The sequence below is a fragment of the Panthera pardus genome, unplaced genomic scaffold (genome assembly GCF_024362965.1).
Source record: "Panthera pardus isolate Hobbes unplaced genomic scaffold, ASM2436296v1 HiC_scaffold_16, whole genome shotgun sequence".
NCBI classification, from domain to species: domain Eukaryota; kingdom Metazoa; phylum Chordata; class Mammalia; order Carnivora; family Felidae; genus Panthera; species Panthera pardus.
This window is the reverse complement of record NW_026526721.1, coordinates 68,217,770-68,236,246: the sequence shown is the minus strand read 5'-3', so window position 1 is coordinate 68,236,246 and position 18,477 is coordinate 68,217,770. Positions and strand designations below refer to the sequence as shown.

General features: G+C 38.3%; 1 protein-coding gene across 1 annotated transcript in view; it reads right to left on the bottom strand.

Moving 5' to 3' along the window:
• Window positions 1-18,477, bottom strand: part of SEC22A (SEC22 homolog A, vesicle trafficking protein) — a 75,995-nt gene that overhangs the window by 28,365 nt on the left and 29,153 nt on the right.

Here is an 18,477-nt window from a genome sequence, read left to right as displayed (position 1 = left end):
CTAGACCTCAAAAAGGAGAGAGAGAAAGAGAAAAGACAGCAGAACTACAGTTATATCATTTTATTTAAATCAATGAAGTGTAAAAGCGCTGACAATGAAGTTAATGAGGTGGAACATTAATATCAGGAAAGGCTTAAATCTTTGCAACTTATATTCAGCCCTTATAGCAGAAAAGTTTCCCTAAACAGTTCATTGAAACATAAAACCCCAAATATCACAAAAAGTATTTATTCCTCAAGTTCAGCAGAAAATGCTAATATGGGATAACATTTTCTTAAGTTTCTTCTGTGCCCAAGCTGATTGCTTGGTCTCTTAATCAGTTTCTTTGAGATTTTAATATGTAAACAAAAAATTCAATGTCTTTGTAAAGTATTAAGACTAAGTTGTATATCAGTAGAGAAAAAAAAGTCACAATTTAAAATCTATGCAACTTGGGGTGCCTGGGTGACTCAGTCAGTTAAACGTCCGATTTCAGCTCAGGTCATGATCTTGTGGTCTATGGGTTTGAACTCCACATCAGGCTCTATGCTGACAGCTCAGAGCCTGGAGCCTGCTTTGGATTCTATGTCTCCATCTCTCTCTGCCCCTCTGTCTTCCCCTTCCTTGCTCTCAAAAATAAACATTAAAAAAATTTTTTTTAAATCTATGCAACTGGTCTACCAATTAGTCATGTTTTGTACTCTGTTCATCCCTCCCCACACCTTCTCAGTAGTAAGGAAAAACTGGCCTCTAATAAGAAAAGAAATCCTTAATATGAGCCTTAAGCATAAAACCTGACAACTGAACAGATTACATAAATCACACTTCTAAATATACAAGCTTAGAAATCCAGGGAAGATGGCGGCACAGGAGGACGCTGGGCTCACCTCATCCTGCCGGTCACTTAGATTCCACCCACACCTGCCTAAATAACCCAGAAAACCACCGGAAGACTAGCAGAACAGACTATCCAGAGCCAAGCATAGACGAGAGGCCCACGGAAGAGGGTAGGAAGGGCAGAGAGGCAGTGCGTGCTACACGGACTAGCAGGAGGGAGCCGGTGCAGTGGAGGGGCAGCCAGCCCGCCTGGCAAGGCCAAGCCCCTGAGGCTGGCTTGCAAAAGTGGAGGGGTCGGCCTGCGTGAGTTCTGACAGCCAGTGGGACTTAACATCTGGAATGTTATAAGTCAATAGCTCTGCTCAGAGAGCGGGAGGGCGAGAGGACAGGGGGAGGGGCAGGTGTTGAGCCCTGGAAGACAGAGCTCAGCTCGGTGGGGAACAAAGGCGCTGGCCAGCGCCATCTCCCTTTCCCATCCCCCAGCCGAAACCCCAAAGGGAACCAGTTCACTGAACTTGCTTGCACCGCGCAAACACCCAACACTCTGCTTCTGTGGATCCATCCCTCCGACAGGTTGGCCTCCCTCCCGGTGCTGCAGGACTACTCCCTCAGGGGACCACCAATAGCAAAGCAAGCTACGCCTGCCCCTTCCGCCCCTGTGCACCTTGCGGATCCACCCTGGCTAATACACCAGATCCCATCAAAGCAGCACCACAAGCCTGGCAGTGTGCAAGTAGCCCAGACAGGGGCCACACCACTCCACAGTGAGTCCTGCCCCTGGGAGAGGGGAAGATAAGGTACACACCAGTCTGACTGTGGCCCCAGCAGTGGGCTGGGGACAGACATCAGGTCTGACTGTGGGCCCCCCCCCCCCCCCCCCCCGCCACCAACACAAGTTACTCCAGACAGCACAGGGGAAGTGTCCCGCAGTTCTGCGCCACTCCAGGGACTATCCAAAATGACAAAATAGAAGAACTTTCCTCAAAAGAAACTCCAGGAAGTAGCAACAGCTAACGAATTGATCAAAAATGATTTAAGCATTAAAATGGAACAAGAATTTAGAATAATCGTCATAAAACTAATCACTGGGCTTGAAAAAACGTATAGAGGACAGCAGAGAATCTATTGCAACAGAGATCAAGGGACTAAGAAATAGTCACGAGGAGCTAAAAAATGCTATAAATGAAGTGCAAAATAAAATGGAGGTGACCACCGCTGAGATTGAAGAGGCAGAGGAGAGAATAGGTGAATTAGAAGATAAAATTATGGAAAAAGAGGAAGCTGAGAAAAAGAGACATAAAAAAAAATCCAGGAGTATGAGGGGAGAATTAGAGAACTAAGTGATGCAATCAAACGCAACAATATCCGTATAATAGGAATTCCAGAAGAGGAAGCGAGAGAGAAAGGGGCTGAAGGTGTACTTGAACAAACCAGAGCTGAGAACTTCCCTGATCTGGGGAAGGAAAAAGGCATTGAAATCCAAGAGGCACAGAGAACTCCCTTCAGACATAACTTGAATCAAGCTTCTGCACGACATATCATAGTGAAACTGGCAAAATATAAGGATAAAGAGAAAATTCTGAAAGCAGCTAGGGATAAACACACTCTAACATATAAAGGGAGACCAATAAGACTAGTGACAGACCTATCTACGGAAACTTGGCAGGCCAGAAAGGAATGGCAGGAAATCTTCAATGTGATGAACAGAAAAAATATGCAGCTGAGAATCCTTTATCCAGCAAGTCTGTCATTCAGAATAGAAGGAGAGATAAAGGTTTTCCCAAACAAACAAAAACTGAAGGAATTCATCACCACTAGACCAGCCCTACAAAGAGATCCTAAGGGGGATTCTGTGAGTGAACTGTTGCAAGGACCACAAAGTACCAGAGACATCACTACAAGCATGAAATCTACAGACATCACAATGACTCTAAACCCGTATCTTTCTATAATAACACTGAATGTAAATTGACTAAATGCTCCAATCAAAAGACATAGGGTAACAGAATGGATAAAAAAACAAGACCCATCTACTTGCTGTCTACAAGAGACTCATTTTAGACCTGAGGACACCTTCAGATTGAAAGTGAGGGGATGGAGATCTATCTATCATGCTACTGGAAGTCAAAAGAAAGCTGGAGTAGCCATACTTACATCAGACAAACTAGACTTCAAATTAAAGGCTGTAACAAGAGATGAAGAAGGGCATCATATAATAATTATAGGGTCTATCCATCAGGAAGAGCTAACAATTATAAATGTCTATGCGCTGAATACGGGAGCCCCCAAATATATAAAACAATTAATCACAAACATAAGCAACCTTATTGATAAGAATGTGGTAATTGCAGGGGACCTTAATACTCCACTTACAACAATGGATAGATCATCTAGACACAGGATCAATAAAGAAACAAGGGCCCTGAATGATACATTGGATCAGATAGACTTGACAGATATATTTAGAACTCCGCATCCCAAAGCAACAGAATATACTTTCTTCTCGAGTGCACATGGAACATTCTCCAACATAGATCACATACTGGGTCACAAAACAGCCCTTCATAAGTATACAAGAATTGAGATCATACCATGCATACTTTCAGACCACAATGCTATGAACACCCTACTAAAGAATGAATGGGTCAAACAGGCAATTAGAGAAGAAATTTAAAAATATACGGAAACAAATGAAAATGAAAATACAACAATCCAAATGCATTGGGATGCAGCAAAGGCAGTCCTGGGAGGAAAAGACATTGCAATCCAGGCCTATCTCAGGAAACAAGAAAAATCCCAAATATAAAATCTAACAGCACACCTAAAGGAAACAGAAGCAGGACAGCAAAGACACCCCAAACCCAGCAGAAGAAGAGAAATAATAAAGATCAGAGCAGAAATAAACAATATAGAATAAAAAAAAAAAAACACTGTAGAGCAGATCAATGAAACCAAGAGGTGTTTTTTTTGAAAAAATAAACAAAATTGATAAACCTCTAGCCATGCTTCTTAAAAAGAAAAGGGAGATGACCCAAATGGATAAAATCATGAATGAAAATGGAATTATTACAACCAATCCCTCAGAAATACAAGCAATTATCAGGGAATACTATGAAAAATTGTATGCCAACAAACTGGACAACCTGGAAGAAATGGACAAATTCCTAAGCACCTACACACTTCCAAAACTCAAACAGGAAGAAATAGAAAGCTGGAACAGACCCATAACCAGCAAAGAAATTGAATCAGTTATCAAAAATCTCCCAACAAATAAGAGTCCAGGACCAGATGGCTTCCCTGGGGAATTCTACCAGACATTTAAAGCAGAGATAATACCTATCCTTCTCAAGCTATTCCAAAAAATAGAAAGGGAAGGAAAACTTCCAGACTCATTCTATGAAGCATTACTTTCATTCCTAAACCAGACAGAGACCCAGCAAAAAAAGAGAAGCACAGGCCAATATCCCTGATGAATATGGATGAAAAAATTCTCAATAAGATACTAGCAAATCAAATTCAACAGCATATAAAAAGAATTATTCACCATGATCAAGTGGGATTCATTCCTTGGCTGCAGGGCTGATTCAACATTCACAAATCAATCAATGTGATACATCACATTAATAAAAGAAAAGATAAGAAACATATGATCCTGTCAATTGATGCAGAAAAAGCATTTGACAAAATTCAGCATCCTTTCTTACTAAAAACCCTCGAGAAAGTCGGGATAGAAGGAACATACTTAAACATCAAAAAAGCCATTTATGAAAAGCCCACAGCTAATATCATCTTCAATGGGGAAAAACTGAGAGCTTTCTCCCTGAGATCAGGAACACGACAGGGATGTCCTCTTTCACCACTGTTGTTTAACATAGTGTTGAAGTGCTAGCATCAGCAATTAGACAACAAAAGGAAATCAAAGGCATCAAAATTGGCAATGATGAAGTCAAGCTTTCACTTTTTGTAGATGACATGATATTATACATGGAAAACCCGACAGACTCCACCAAAAGTCTCTTAGAACTGATACATGAATTCAGCAAAGTTGCAGGATACAAAATCAATGTACAGAAATCAGTTGCATTCTTATACACTAATAATGAAACAACAGAAAGACAAATAAGAAACTGATCCCATTCACAATTGCACCAAACATAAAATACCTAGGAATAAACCTAACCAAAGATGTAAAAGATCTGTATGCTGAAAACTATAGAAAGCTTATGAAGGAAACTGAAGAAGATATGAAGAAATGGAAAAATATTCCATGCTCATGGATTGGAAGAATAAATACTGTTAAAATGTCAATACTACCCAAAGCTATCTACACATTCAATGCAATCCCAATCAAAATTGCACCAGCATTCTTCTTGAAGCTAGAACAAGCAATCTTAAAATTTTTATGGAACCACAAAAGACCCCGAATAGCCAAAGTAATTTTGAAGAAGACCAAAACGGGAGGCATCACAATCCCAGACTTTAGCCTCTACTACAAAGCTGTCATCATCAAGACAGCATGGTATTGGCACAAAAACAGACACACAGACCACTGGAATAGAATAGAAACCCCAGAACTAGACCCACAAACGTATGGCCAACTAATCTTTGACAAAGCAGGAAAGAATATCCAATGGAAAAAAGTCTCTTTAACAAATGGTGCTGGGGGGCGCCTGGGTGGCTCAGTCGGTTGAGCATCCGACTTCAGCTCAGGTCACGATCTCGCGGTCCGCGAGTTCGAGCCCCCCATCAGGCTCTGGGCTGATGGCTCAGAGCCTGGAGCCTGCTTCCGATTCTGTGTCTCCCTCTCTCTCTGCCCCTCCCCCATTCATGCTGTGTCTCTCTCTGTCTCAAAAATAAATAAAACGTTAAAAAAAAAATTAAAAAAAAAAAACAAATGGTGCTGGGAGAACTGGACAGCAACATGCAGAAGATTGAAACTAGACCACTTTCTCACACCATTCACAAAAATAAACTCAAAATGGATAAAGGACCTGAATGTGAGACAGGAAACCATCAAAACCCTAGAGGAGAAAACAGGAAAAGACCTCTCTGACCTCAGCCGTAGCAATTTCTTACGGGACACATCCCCAAAGGCAAGGGAATTAAAGCAAAAATGACCTATTGGGACCTCATGCAGATAAAAAGCTTCTGCACAGCAAAGGAAACAACCAACAAAACTAAAAGGCAACCAACGGAATGGGAAAAGATATTTGCAAATGACATATCGGACAAAGGGCTAGTATCCAAAATCTATAAAGAGCTCACCAAACTCCACACCTGAAAAACAAATAATCCAGTGAAGAAATGGGCAGAAAACATGAATAGACACTTCTCTAAAGAAGACATCCAGATGGCCAACAGGCACATGAAAAGTGCTCAATGTCACTCCTCATCAGGGAAATACAAATCAAAACCACACTCAGATATCACCTCATGCCAATCAGAGTGGCTAAAGTGAACAAATCAGGAGACTATAGATGCTGGTGAAGATGTGGAGAAATGGGAACCCTCTTGTACTGTTGGTGGGAATGCAAACTGGTGTAGCCCCTCTGGAAAACAGTGTGGAGGTTCCTCAAAAAATTAAAAATAGACCTACCCTATGATCCAGCAATAGCACTGCTAGGAATTTACCCAAGGGATACAGGAGTGCTGATGCACAGAGGCACTTGTACCCCAATGTTTATAGCAGCACTTTCAACAATGGCCAAATTATGGAAAGAGCCTAAATGTCCATCAACTGATGAATGGATAAAGAAATTGTGATTTATATACACAATGGAATACTACGTGGCAATGAGAAAGAATGAAATATGGCCTTTTGTAGGAACGTGGATGGAACTGGAGAGTGTTATGCTAAGGGCAATAAGTCATACGGAGAAAGACAGATACCATATGTTTTCACTCTTATGTGGATCCTGAGAAACTAACTTAACAGAAGACCATGGGGGAGGGGAAGGAAAAAAAAAAGGTTAGAGAGGGAGGAAGCAAAACATAAGAGACTCTTAAAAACGGAGAATAAACTGAGGGTTGATGGGGGGTGGGAGGGAGGGGAGGGTGGGTGATGGGTATTGAGGAGGGCACCTGTTGGGATGAGCACTGGGTATTGAATGGAAACCAATTTGACAATAAATTTCATATTTAAAAAAAATAAAATAAATAAAATATACAAGCTTACCTTACAAAAAAAACCCAAATAATATGCTGTACTATAATTTAAAAATCTCAGCTATTTATGGTTAGGTACAGAAGGGCCATTCTTGAATGGAAAAATATTAACATTTTAATATGTTGATCGGTATCTATTTAAGAAATAAATAATATGACTAGATAAATATTAAGTTTCTACTATTTGTCTCTTGGCCTTGGAACCTCTCTTTATATTAATAGCATACAATTTATTATTTACTATTAAAATTATTTAAAAATGACCAGAAATATTTTTAAAAGCATGAAAACAAATGACAAGCCTCTTTTTAAAAGGACAAGGCATGTATTATGCTGAAGGATAGACTGGAGCTATGCCAAATCACTGTGGGAAAGAAATTCTCTAGTAGAGATTCACCCACTCCCACCCCTTCCCCACCAGGACCTGTGGGCATGGTTACCAAGAAAAAATTTCAACAACATACCACATGAGGGTGACAATCCTTAAGGACAATTTCTCATGTTAACAAACTGAACAAGATACTTAATCACATTTTAATGTATTTATTATGTGATATATGCTATTTTCTATTTCAGTAAAATAAATTTTAGATTTGTTATCATGCATAAATGCTTACTTCACACTTCAATTTGGCACTATGATAGGCACTACTAGGTACAGAGTGGATTTGGAACAATGAGAGGCAATGTAGAAAAAAAAACATGTTGCTGAATCCAAAGCAGTGTCACCTGGTCAGTTTTTGTTCTGTTTTTGCTATTATTGTCTTCTGCTACAATGCTTTTTCTTTAGTTAGTCTCCTGGAGCCCAATATGGCATTTTCAAGACAAAATTAAATTTTTCATGAAGCAATGATTAATGAAGAGTTTACAAAAGTTCCTAAAGAAGAGTATATCTCTTGGAACCAAAACACTACTGCTTATAGAGAATTAATACATTTATTCAGCAATTAGTCTTTGGCACAATTCTGTATAAGATGCTGTGCTTTAGAAAATACAAAAAATGGGGGCCCTGGGTGGCTCAGTCAGTTAAGCATCCAACTCTTCATTTGCCTCAGGTCTTTATCTCATGGTTTGTGAGATCAAGCCCCATGTCCAGCTCTGCACTGACAGTGTGGGATTGGGAGTCTCTGCTTGGGGTTCTCTCTCTGCCCCTTCCCTGTTCTCTCTCTCTCTCAAAATAAATAAACTTTAAAAAAAAAGGAAATACAAAAAATGATTTACACAATCTGTCCTCAAGATACTTCAAGTCTTTTGAAGGGAAAAAGATAAGCCTATGAAAGTAAGGCATTCTAAAATAACAGAGTTAAGGAATTCTGAAAAGGAAAGATAACTAGGAGGAAGGTGGTGATATAGGGGTGGTAAGAAAACCAGGGAAGATCTTTAAAGATGATTAAAATTTAGACAGATACAAATGGGAAGAACGGTATTTCATGCAGACAAAAGAATGTTTAGCATAGAAGTGGAAATGAGACACAAATAATAAGAGCATAAAGAACTACTACCTCTGCCAATCCTACTAACAGTGGCTGCTTTCAATATGCCAGGCACAAGTGCTTATATGTATATCTCATTTAATCCTTCTAAGAACCCACTGAAGTAGACACTATAATTATCCCTGTTCTTTTCAGACAGGAAACTAAGCTTTAGGGAGATTCAGTAATTTGCCCAAAGTAAGTAAATGAATTGGGATGTAAATCCAGGTGGCCTGACTATACAACGCATTCTCTTAACCACTTTGCCATTGGGCATTCCTAGTGGTTTTGTTTGGCTTAAAATGATGTTTATGAAGAGTAGGAAGAAATAAGGTCAGAAAGGGAGATTGAAGCAAATTTACAGACATTTGGAAATACGAGGCTAAAAATTATGAGCAAGTTAGACAATGGGGAAACACTGAAGAGTAAAAGACTGATATGATTAAAGCTATGCTTAAAGAATATTAATCTATTAATGGATTGTAGAGATTAAAAGCAGGAAGACTATTTTTTCAGTGCTTTCTCACTAGGTACACATCGTCCCACTTATCCTTCAAAATGCAGTGTTCATAAGGCAGGAATGACTAACTTGGTGTCTGAATTTTCTCATCAGTAAATGGAAGTTAAATAATTTGCTATAAGTCAGACAGCTAGTAAGTGTCATCTTCACAATTAGCACTTGGGTCTATCTGTAAGACTGCAAAGCCTATGCTCTTTCTACAAATCCACCTTAGGAAGTTCATTAGAGAGTCATTGTAAAAGACTGACTGAAATAAGGGCCTAAATTAGGATAATGACAACAGGAATGAAGAAGAAAGAGGTAAGTAATATTATATATTACAGGGGTTAAAATTAGTAGATATAGCAACTAATTAGATATGGGGAACAAAAGGGAAAAAATTAAAGAAAATGTCAAGGTTTTAAGTGTGGATGATTGGAAAGATGAGGGTGCTACCAACAAACCCACCAGAAGAAACTCAGGTTTGATCAAGAATGGAGACACTGTGGGGTGCCTAGGTGTCTCAGTCGGTTATGCATTCATCCTCGGCTCAGGTCATGATCTCACGGTCCGTGAGTTTGAGCCCCATGTCAGGCTCTGTGCTGACAGCTCAGAGCCTGGAGCCTGCTTCGGATTCTGCGTTTCCTTCTGTCTCTCTGCCCCTCCCCTGCTCATGCTCTGCCTCTCTCTCAAAAATATGTAAACATTAAAAAAAATAAAAAAGAAAAAGCTTTAAAAAAAAAGAATGGAGACATTTTAAAGATCTCAAACTTGTAGTGATAATGAGGCATGTTTCACAAGCAAGGGAAGAATGGAACAGTAGTGGAGCTGGAGAAACAAATGAGGTCTGCCTCTGAAAGTAAGGGTTGGGGTGAGATTACTAAAGAAAGTAGGCCAAAGGCAAATCCTTGGTAAACACTACCTTTACCAAGAGGAAGAGGAGTCAGGCAAGACAGATGTAGAAGAACAAGAGGAGGAAAGAGCTTAATGAAGCCTAGGAAGGGGAGAACATCTGGAAGAAAGATATGGAAACAATGCCTATGGACAGATCAAAGACAGTCTGAACTCAAAAAGATAAAAAGATTATTAGATTTATTGACTAAGGTTGCTGACACTTTAAAAAAGTTTCAGAGGAGCGGTTGAAGACAAAATTCAGACTGCAAGAGGTTAAATAACTGTTGATGATAAGAGATGGAAGCATTAGGTGAATGCTACTGCAGTTTAACAGGATGACAGCTTGACAGATATACTAGGACTGAGAAATAACTATTTTTCCTCTGTAATGGGGTGGAAAAGGGAGATTTTAATACATTTATAGGTGGAATGAAAAAATTCAGTGAAAAGGACGCAGAAGAGTCAAGAGAAAGGAAAAATGATGAAAGAGAATACCAGAACAGTCATTATGAAGATTCAAAAAGATGGTACCATTCTAACCTTCAAACCTCATCATAATACCACAGTGCCTATTCTTTGAGCAAGGACAAAGTTCAGGAGGTACAGTCATTCAATGATGCCCCAAATATCTGGAGAAACAGGTTTGGGAACATTCAAGAGAAATTTCAGGTCGGTTCCATCTAAATGAGCATAACTTATTGCTAAATTATGACTGAATGAGACTAACTTTATGGTATTAAAAACACACTTTTCTTTTCATCAGTGAGGCCCTTTCTTATCATTGTGTGTCAAAAGCCTGCATGTCCTTCAAGGCCCCAGGGCCTAAAAGTGGTACTTCCTATTTCCCTCTGTTGATCTCCCTTGGAACGTGTATCACATTTTCTCTCCTATTTTACTTATTGGTGTATGCATGCAAGCTCCACTGCTAATATTTATTCAAAACAAATGAAAACCTGTCAACAAAAGATGATGTCTGTAATAGCTTTATAATCCCAAAGTGGAAACAAGTGAATGTCCATCAGCAGGAGAATGAATAAACAGATTGTGGCACGTTCATACAATGACTACTACTCAGCAATAAAAAGGATCAAACTACAGAGACATACTGTATGACACTGTACTAAAAGAAGCTGAACACAGGAGTCATACTATATAATCTTCTTTATATAAAGTTCTAGAGCAAACAAAACTAAAAATAACTTGAGTGTAAAAAATCCAAACAATGGTTGTCTGGGGGGGGGGGCGGGGGCAGAGATTTGGAAGAGACAGGAAGGACCTTCATGGGGAGATGGAAATGTTCTATATTGTGATGGGGTATGTATTAGGTTTTTTATCATATTCTGTATTTCTGATGCTTTGATATCTTGGGGCCTTGCTGAACCTAAAGGATGGCCTAATCCCTAGAGATAGCAAACAACTTACCTGCAAGAGTGCTTTTCAAAAGCAAACTCCCTAATGCACAGCCCACACTTTATCTCCTCTATGGGGCTCTCACACTCAGGTCCACTATTCCCCTGCCAAATCATCCCCTTAGTATCAGACAACTAAGAACAGCCCTATGTCCCAGAGCCTGCTAGAAGTATTGAAACTAGCCAATCCTAAACTTGCCCCTCCAGGTCCTTCCTGGGGAAAACACAAAAGAGGCTCTTGCTCACATTTTCCTCCCACTCCTTTACCTCCTGACCAACACTAACACTTCCCCACGTGGTCCCTGGTGTAGTATGCACCCTTCTCCTGGGACTGGAGTATAACAAACTACCTTTTCAGTGGCAGATGTCTTCTGATCTGTTGACCTTTCATACCTGAATAATAAAATCTCTACTTTAAAACAGAGTGTGGTTTACACAAATATATCTGTGTATCTAAACCACATGACAAAGATTTGTGCATTTTAGTATGTGCTAATTTCCCTTAAAGAACCACAGAAATATATTATCAAGTAGATGAGTGCAGAGTGGATGGAGATACAGATGAAACAAGAATGGCAAAATGCTGATACAGTTATAGCTGGGTGATGAGTACCTAAGAGTTCATTATACCATTCTGTTTACTTTGTATATGTTTAAATTTTTTCCATAATAAAATGTTTCAAAAAGAAAACAAAAAAGGTAAAAGTATGACATGGTATTTAACTTAACATATTGACCCTGTGATCGAGTATATGTAGACTTCAGAAAATAATAATATAGAAAAAAATTCACGCTAGACTGTTGGAAGAGGAGTCAAAAGGTCAGAAAGAGAAAAAAGTCAAGAAATCAAAATGTAACAGAGAAAAAGACCTGAAAAGTAATGTCTGTCAAATAACTATTAACCAGATTCCAAAATAAAGTAAATAATTTTATTTAGGAAAACAAAAAAGCTAAAATAGGAAAACATACTTAAACTCAGAGACTACAGAAAATATTATGCAGGCTTGGTCTGGATTAAAAGAAAACTTTATGTTAATATTAAAATAAGTTCTAATTGTGTATTACTCTAATAAAAAAACTTCTCTTTCTTAGAACAATATCAAATCCCAGATTCCCCCCGTTTTTCAAGTGTCTGCTGTCTGGTGATCCAGGATACCATTACAGTCTTCAGGTTAAAGTGGGGACTTACAGAAGTCAAGCAATACATGGACTTTTTCATAATCTGTCTTTTGGTAGGTCAACTTGGATGGACCCCTATCCTAAATTAAAAGTTGCTCTTCTAATATAAAGAAATGGAAAAACATTCCGTGCTCATGGATTGGAAGAATAAATATTGTCAAAATGTCAATACTACCCAAAGCTATCTACACATTCAATGCAATCCCAATCAAAATTGCACCAGCATTCTTCTCGAAACTAGAACAAGCAATCCTAAAATTCATATGGAACCACAAAAGGCCCCGAATAGCCAAAATAATTTTGAAGAAGAAGACCAAAGCAGGAGGCATCACAATCCCAGACTTTAGCCTCTACTACAAAGCTGTCATCATCAAGACAGCATGGTATTGGCACAAAAACAGACACACAGACCACTGGAATAGAATGGAAACCCCAGAACTAGACCCACAAATGTATGGCCAACTAATCTTTGGCAAAGCAGGAAAGAATATCCAATGGAAAAAAGACAGTCTCTTTAACAAATGGTGCTGGGAGAACTGGACAGCAACACGCAGAAGATTGAAACTAGACCACTTTCTTACACCATTCACAAAAATAAACTCAAAATGGATAAAGGACCTGAATGTGAGACAGGAAACCATCAAAACCCTAGAGGAGAAAGCAGGAAAAGACCTCTCTGACCTCAGCCGTAGCAATTTCTTACGGGACACATCCCCAAAGGCAAGGGAATTAAAAGCAAAATTGAACTACTGGGACCTTATGAAGATAAAAAGCTTCTGCACAGCAAAGGAAACAACCAACAAAACTAAAAGGCAACCAACGGAATGGGAAAAGATATTTGCAAATGACATATCGGACAAAGGGCTAGTATCCAAAATCTATAAAGAGCTCACCAAACTCCACACCCAAAAAACAAAGAACCCAGTGAAGAAATGGGAAGAAAACATGAATAGACACTTCTCTAAAGAAGACATCCAAATGGCCAACAGGCACATGAAAAGATGCTCAATGTCACTCCTCATTAGGGAAATACAAATCAAAACCACACTCAGATATCACCTCACACCAGTCAGAGTGGCCAAAATGAACAAATCAGGAGACTATAGATGCTGGAGAGGATGTGGAGCAACAGGAACCCTCTTGCACTGTTGGTGGGAATGCAAATTGGTGCAGCCACTCTGGAAAACAGTGTGGAGGTTCCTCAAAAAATTAAAAATAGACCTACCCTATGATCCAGCAATAGCACTGCTAGGAATTTACCCAAGGGATACAGGAGTACTGATGCATAGGGGCACTTGTACCCCAATGTTTATAGCAGCACTCTCAACAACAGCCAAATTATGGAAACAGCCTAAATGTCCATCAACTGATGAATGGATAAAGAAATTGTGGTTTATATACACAATGGAGTACTACGTGGCAATGAGAAAGAATGAAATATGGCCTTTTGTAGGAACGTGGATGGAACTGGAGAGTGTGATGCTAAGTGAAATAAGCCATACAGAGAAAGACAGATAGCATATGATTTCACTCTTATGTGGATCCTGAGAAACTTAACAGAAGACCATGGGGGAGGGGAAGGAAAAAAAAAAAAGAGGTTAGAGTGGGAGAGAGCCTAAGCATAAGAAACTGTTAAAAACTGAGAACAAACTGAGGGTTGATGGGGGGTGGGAGGGAGGGGAGGGTGGGTGATGGGTATTGAGGAGGGCACCGTTTGGGATGAGCACTGGGTGTTGTATGGAAACCAATTTGACAATAAACTTCATATATTGAAAAAAAAAATTGATCTTCTAGATCCTGAGTGTGTACATTAATGTACAGATATTCAGGCAGTAACATTGACTGCCAGACCTATGGAATTAAACCTTTAGAGAAAGAAAGGCCAACATAAGTCTTGGAGCTTCCCCTACCCAAACCTGATCAAAATGTTATTCCCTAAAGTAACTGTAGAAATCCGTGTCATCATCCAAGGCTTCTTAATATATGCATAGATGGTGATTCCTACTACACACCTATTTACTCCAGTTGAAGGCTCCAAAATGGAAGTGTCTTAGAGGATGACAACCTATTACTGTGGGTTCCAACTGCATGCTTTTCCAGACACAGTCTCCATATGGATCAATTAATTTCATAACATGTAGGTACTAATTTGCTAACACTTTTCTCTCTATCCTAATTAAAAGAAAATCAGAATCATTTTTGCTTTTACTTGATAGAGATAGCAGTATATTCACTATATTGCCACTAGGTTATATCAACTCTGAGCCAGAGATTAGTCTATAGCAGGAGTTGGCAAACTATGACCCACAGGCCAAATCTAACCCACCACCTATTTGTGCAAACAAAGCCTTACTGCAACACAGCTTCACCTGTTCTTTTACATAATGACTACGGTTGTTTTTGTACTATACTAGTAGAGTGGAGTAGTTGCAACAGAGACCATTTAGCCTGTAAAACCTAAAATATTTGCTATCTGGTCACTTACAGAAAAAAATCTGTTGACTCTTGGCCTACAAGGACCCAACATCTTTTTTTTTTTTTTTAATTTTTTTTTAGTATTTATTTTTGAGAGAGAGACAGCGTGTGAGCAGGGGAGGAGCAGAGAGAGAGGGAGACAGAGAATCCGAAGCAGGCTCCAGGCTCCGAGCTGTCAGCATGGAGCCTGACGTGGGGCTCGAACTCACAAACCACAAGATCATGAACTGAGCCGAAGTCAGATGCTCAACTGACTGAGCCACCCAGGCACCCTGAACAAGGACCCAACATTTAACACCTCATATAACATTATATTGGCTCACTTTGTTGATGACCCCAAGCTGATAGGATCTGAAGAAAAGATAGTTTATGCCTTAGGTTAGATACCCTGGGATGATACATGTATGCCAAAGTGTGGAAAATAATAAAATTATAGAAGCCTACCGCTTTCAGTCAAGTTCCTGGTGGTTAAAAGTCTAGGTTATAGTGAAAGTAAAGATTAAGTTGCACCGTGCAACCCACACCACTAAGAAAAGATACACTGCTGAGTATGCATTTCTAGTTTTCAAAAGCAATATTACTAGACTTGGGTACACTGCTCCAACATGTTCACTGAATGAAAATGGTTGAGGAGAGCCAAAGCAACAGAAAGATTGAGACTGCATTACAGGACACTTTGCCACTCAGTCCTTAGGCCTCATGTTATCTAATGGTGTCCAAAATATAAAAAGAAGAGACAATGTTTTAATTCTATAGCAAATTTGGGAAGAAAGAATCATAAAAAAGGTCCCTGGGTTTTGAAGCAATGACATGGCCTGTAAGCAAAAAAACAAACCAACCAACCAACAAAAAACCCCAAGAAAAACAAAAAACAAAAAACTGTTTTCAATTTGAGAAGTAGTTCCTGGCTTAAACCTAGTGGCCCTACCACAAAATATCAGATATATTCTATAAACCCCAAAGCAACTGTAAAAACAAATGAAACAAAGAGGTATAAGTCAATACAGAACAGAAAATGGATCAAAAAATAGGCAGAAAAAGAGAAAGATGACCAAAACCAGTCTGGATAAAAAGAAAATAGCCAAGATGGTAGGTTTAAATACAACCACATCAATAATCACATTATTAAAATCATCATCATCATCATCATCACCATCACATTAAATTTAAGTGGTCTAAACACCTAAATAAAAAGCAGATATGATCAACCTGGATTTTTTCCCGACAGACCCAACTAAATAATACCTACAAGAAATCACTGTAAATAGAAAAGACACAGTGGTTAAAAGAAAAATGACAGAAAAAGATAAATCATTCCAACACTTAAAAAAGAAGTTAGAATGGCTGTATTAATAAAACAGATTGCAGAATTAAGATTATTACTAGGAATAAAGGTCATTTCAAGTCTATGCACCAAAAGAACAATCCTATTTAACAAGCTATAAAATATATAAAATAAAAACTGACAGACCTAAAAGGAGAAAGATATAAATGCACAAATCTAGTCAGACATTTCAACACAATTTTTTCAGTAATTGAGAGAAGTAGACAGAAAATCAGAAAGCATACAAAAGATTTGAACAGTATCAACCAACTTGATCTTTATGACACTTATAGAACACTCCACCCTACAATTATACACATTCTTTTCAACACATAACACAGAAAAATGGCCAAAATAGAACACATTCTGAGAGAGCAAAACAAGTCTCAATAAATTAAAGGGATTAAAATCATACAAAATTTGTTATCTGACCACAATGAAGTTAGAAATTAAAAAATAAAAGATGTCTGGAAAAGCTCTAAATACTTAAAATTATATAACACTTTTCTAAATAACCCATGGATCATAAAAGCAATCAAAAGGGAAATCAAAAATCATTTTAAACAGAATGAAGGTGAAAATACAATATATTAAAATTTATGACTGCAGCTAAAACAATATTTAGAGGGAAATATATACTACTAAATGCCTATTAGAAAAGAAATAAGATTTCAAATAAAAAATAACCTCAACTTAAAAAAAAAAATAACCTCAACTTCTACCTTAAGAACCTAGAAAAAGAAGAGCATATTAAACCCTAAGAAGACAGGAAGTAATAAAAATCAGATTAAAGCCAATTAAATAAAAAACAAAAACAATAAAAAGTCAATGAAACCAAAAGGTGGTGTTTTGAGAATATAAAAATGCTAAACTCTAATAAGAATGATCAGAAGAAAAATGCAGAAGACAAAAATTTCCAACATCATAAACGGGAATGGTTGTAAACTACAATTCTACAGACATTACAGGGATAAGAGAATACTAACTTCATGCCAAAAAAGTTGGCATCTGAGATGGACAGATTTCTTCAAAGAAATAAACTACTAAAACTCACTTAAGGAGAAATAGGTAACTTGAATAACCCTACATCCATCAAAAAAAAAAAAAAAATTCGTTTGTAGCTAAAAGCCTTTCCTCAAAGAAAACCAGAGGCTCAAAAGGCTTCTTTCCACATACTGAACAAAAAAGAAATAAAATTTCTACAGAAACCTTTCCCAAAAAAATTGAAGAGGGAATGCCTCTCAATTTACCCTGAGGCCAATTTTATCCTGACAGTAAAACTAGACAATTACAAAAAAGGAAAACCACAAACCAATTCCCTCAGGAAAATAAATGTAAAATATTTTAGCAAATTGAGGCACCAAAATATCTTAAGATTTTACAAAATTGGGGAGCACCTGGGTGGCTCAGTCAGTTAAGCCCCCGACTCTTGGTTTCAGCTCAGGTCCTGCTCTTACAGTTTGTGGATTCAAGACCCATGTCTCTGTGCAGAGCCTCCTTGGGATTCTCTCTCTTCCTCTCTCTTTGCCCCTCCCCTACTTGCTCATGCTCTCTCTCTCTCAAAATAAATAAACTTAAAATATTTTAGCAGATTGAATCTGACAAATATATAAAAATGGTAATATATCATGACCAAGTGGGGTTTTATCACAAAAATGCAAGGTTGGTCTAACATTTGAAAAGCAATCAATGTAATTTACCACATAAAGACTTTAAGAAGAAAAATCATATAACCATTTCAATAAATGTAGACAAAGCATTTGACAAAATACAACTTCCTGATATAAACCACTTATCAAACTGGGAATATACGAGAATTTTCTCAACCTGATAAAAAGCAGTTATATAAATTGGTAAGATCAGGAACACTGAAAGGATATCCACTCTTGCCCCTTCATTCTTTCAGTATATTTTTGTCAAGCACAGAATTCCACATTTGCAGTTATTTTCTTTTATCCTTTGGAAGATATCATTAAGTTGTCCTCTGACTTCCATGACTCCTATGAGACTGTGTGTGTGTGTGTGTGTGTGTGTGTGTGTGTGTGTGTGTGTGTTTAATTGTTCATGTTCATGTAGCCTAATCTCTCCAAGTGCCTGGTTATTTATGCCTGGTTACTTCACTGTTTACCAAACACTCTATTTTCAAAATACTGTTGTAGATACAATCTGAAGTTTATGTGACTATTCTAGGAAAGGTACTTGTTTGCTTCTGCCAGGATCTTTGGAGCACATCACTATGGAATC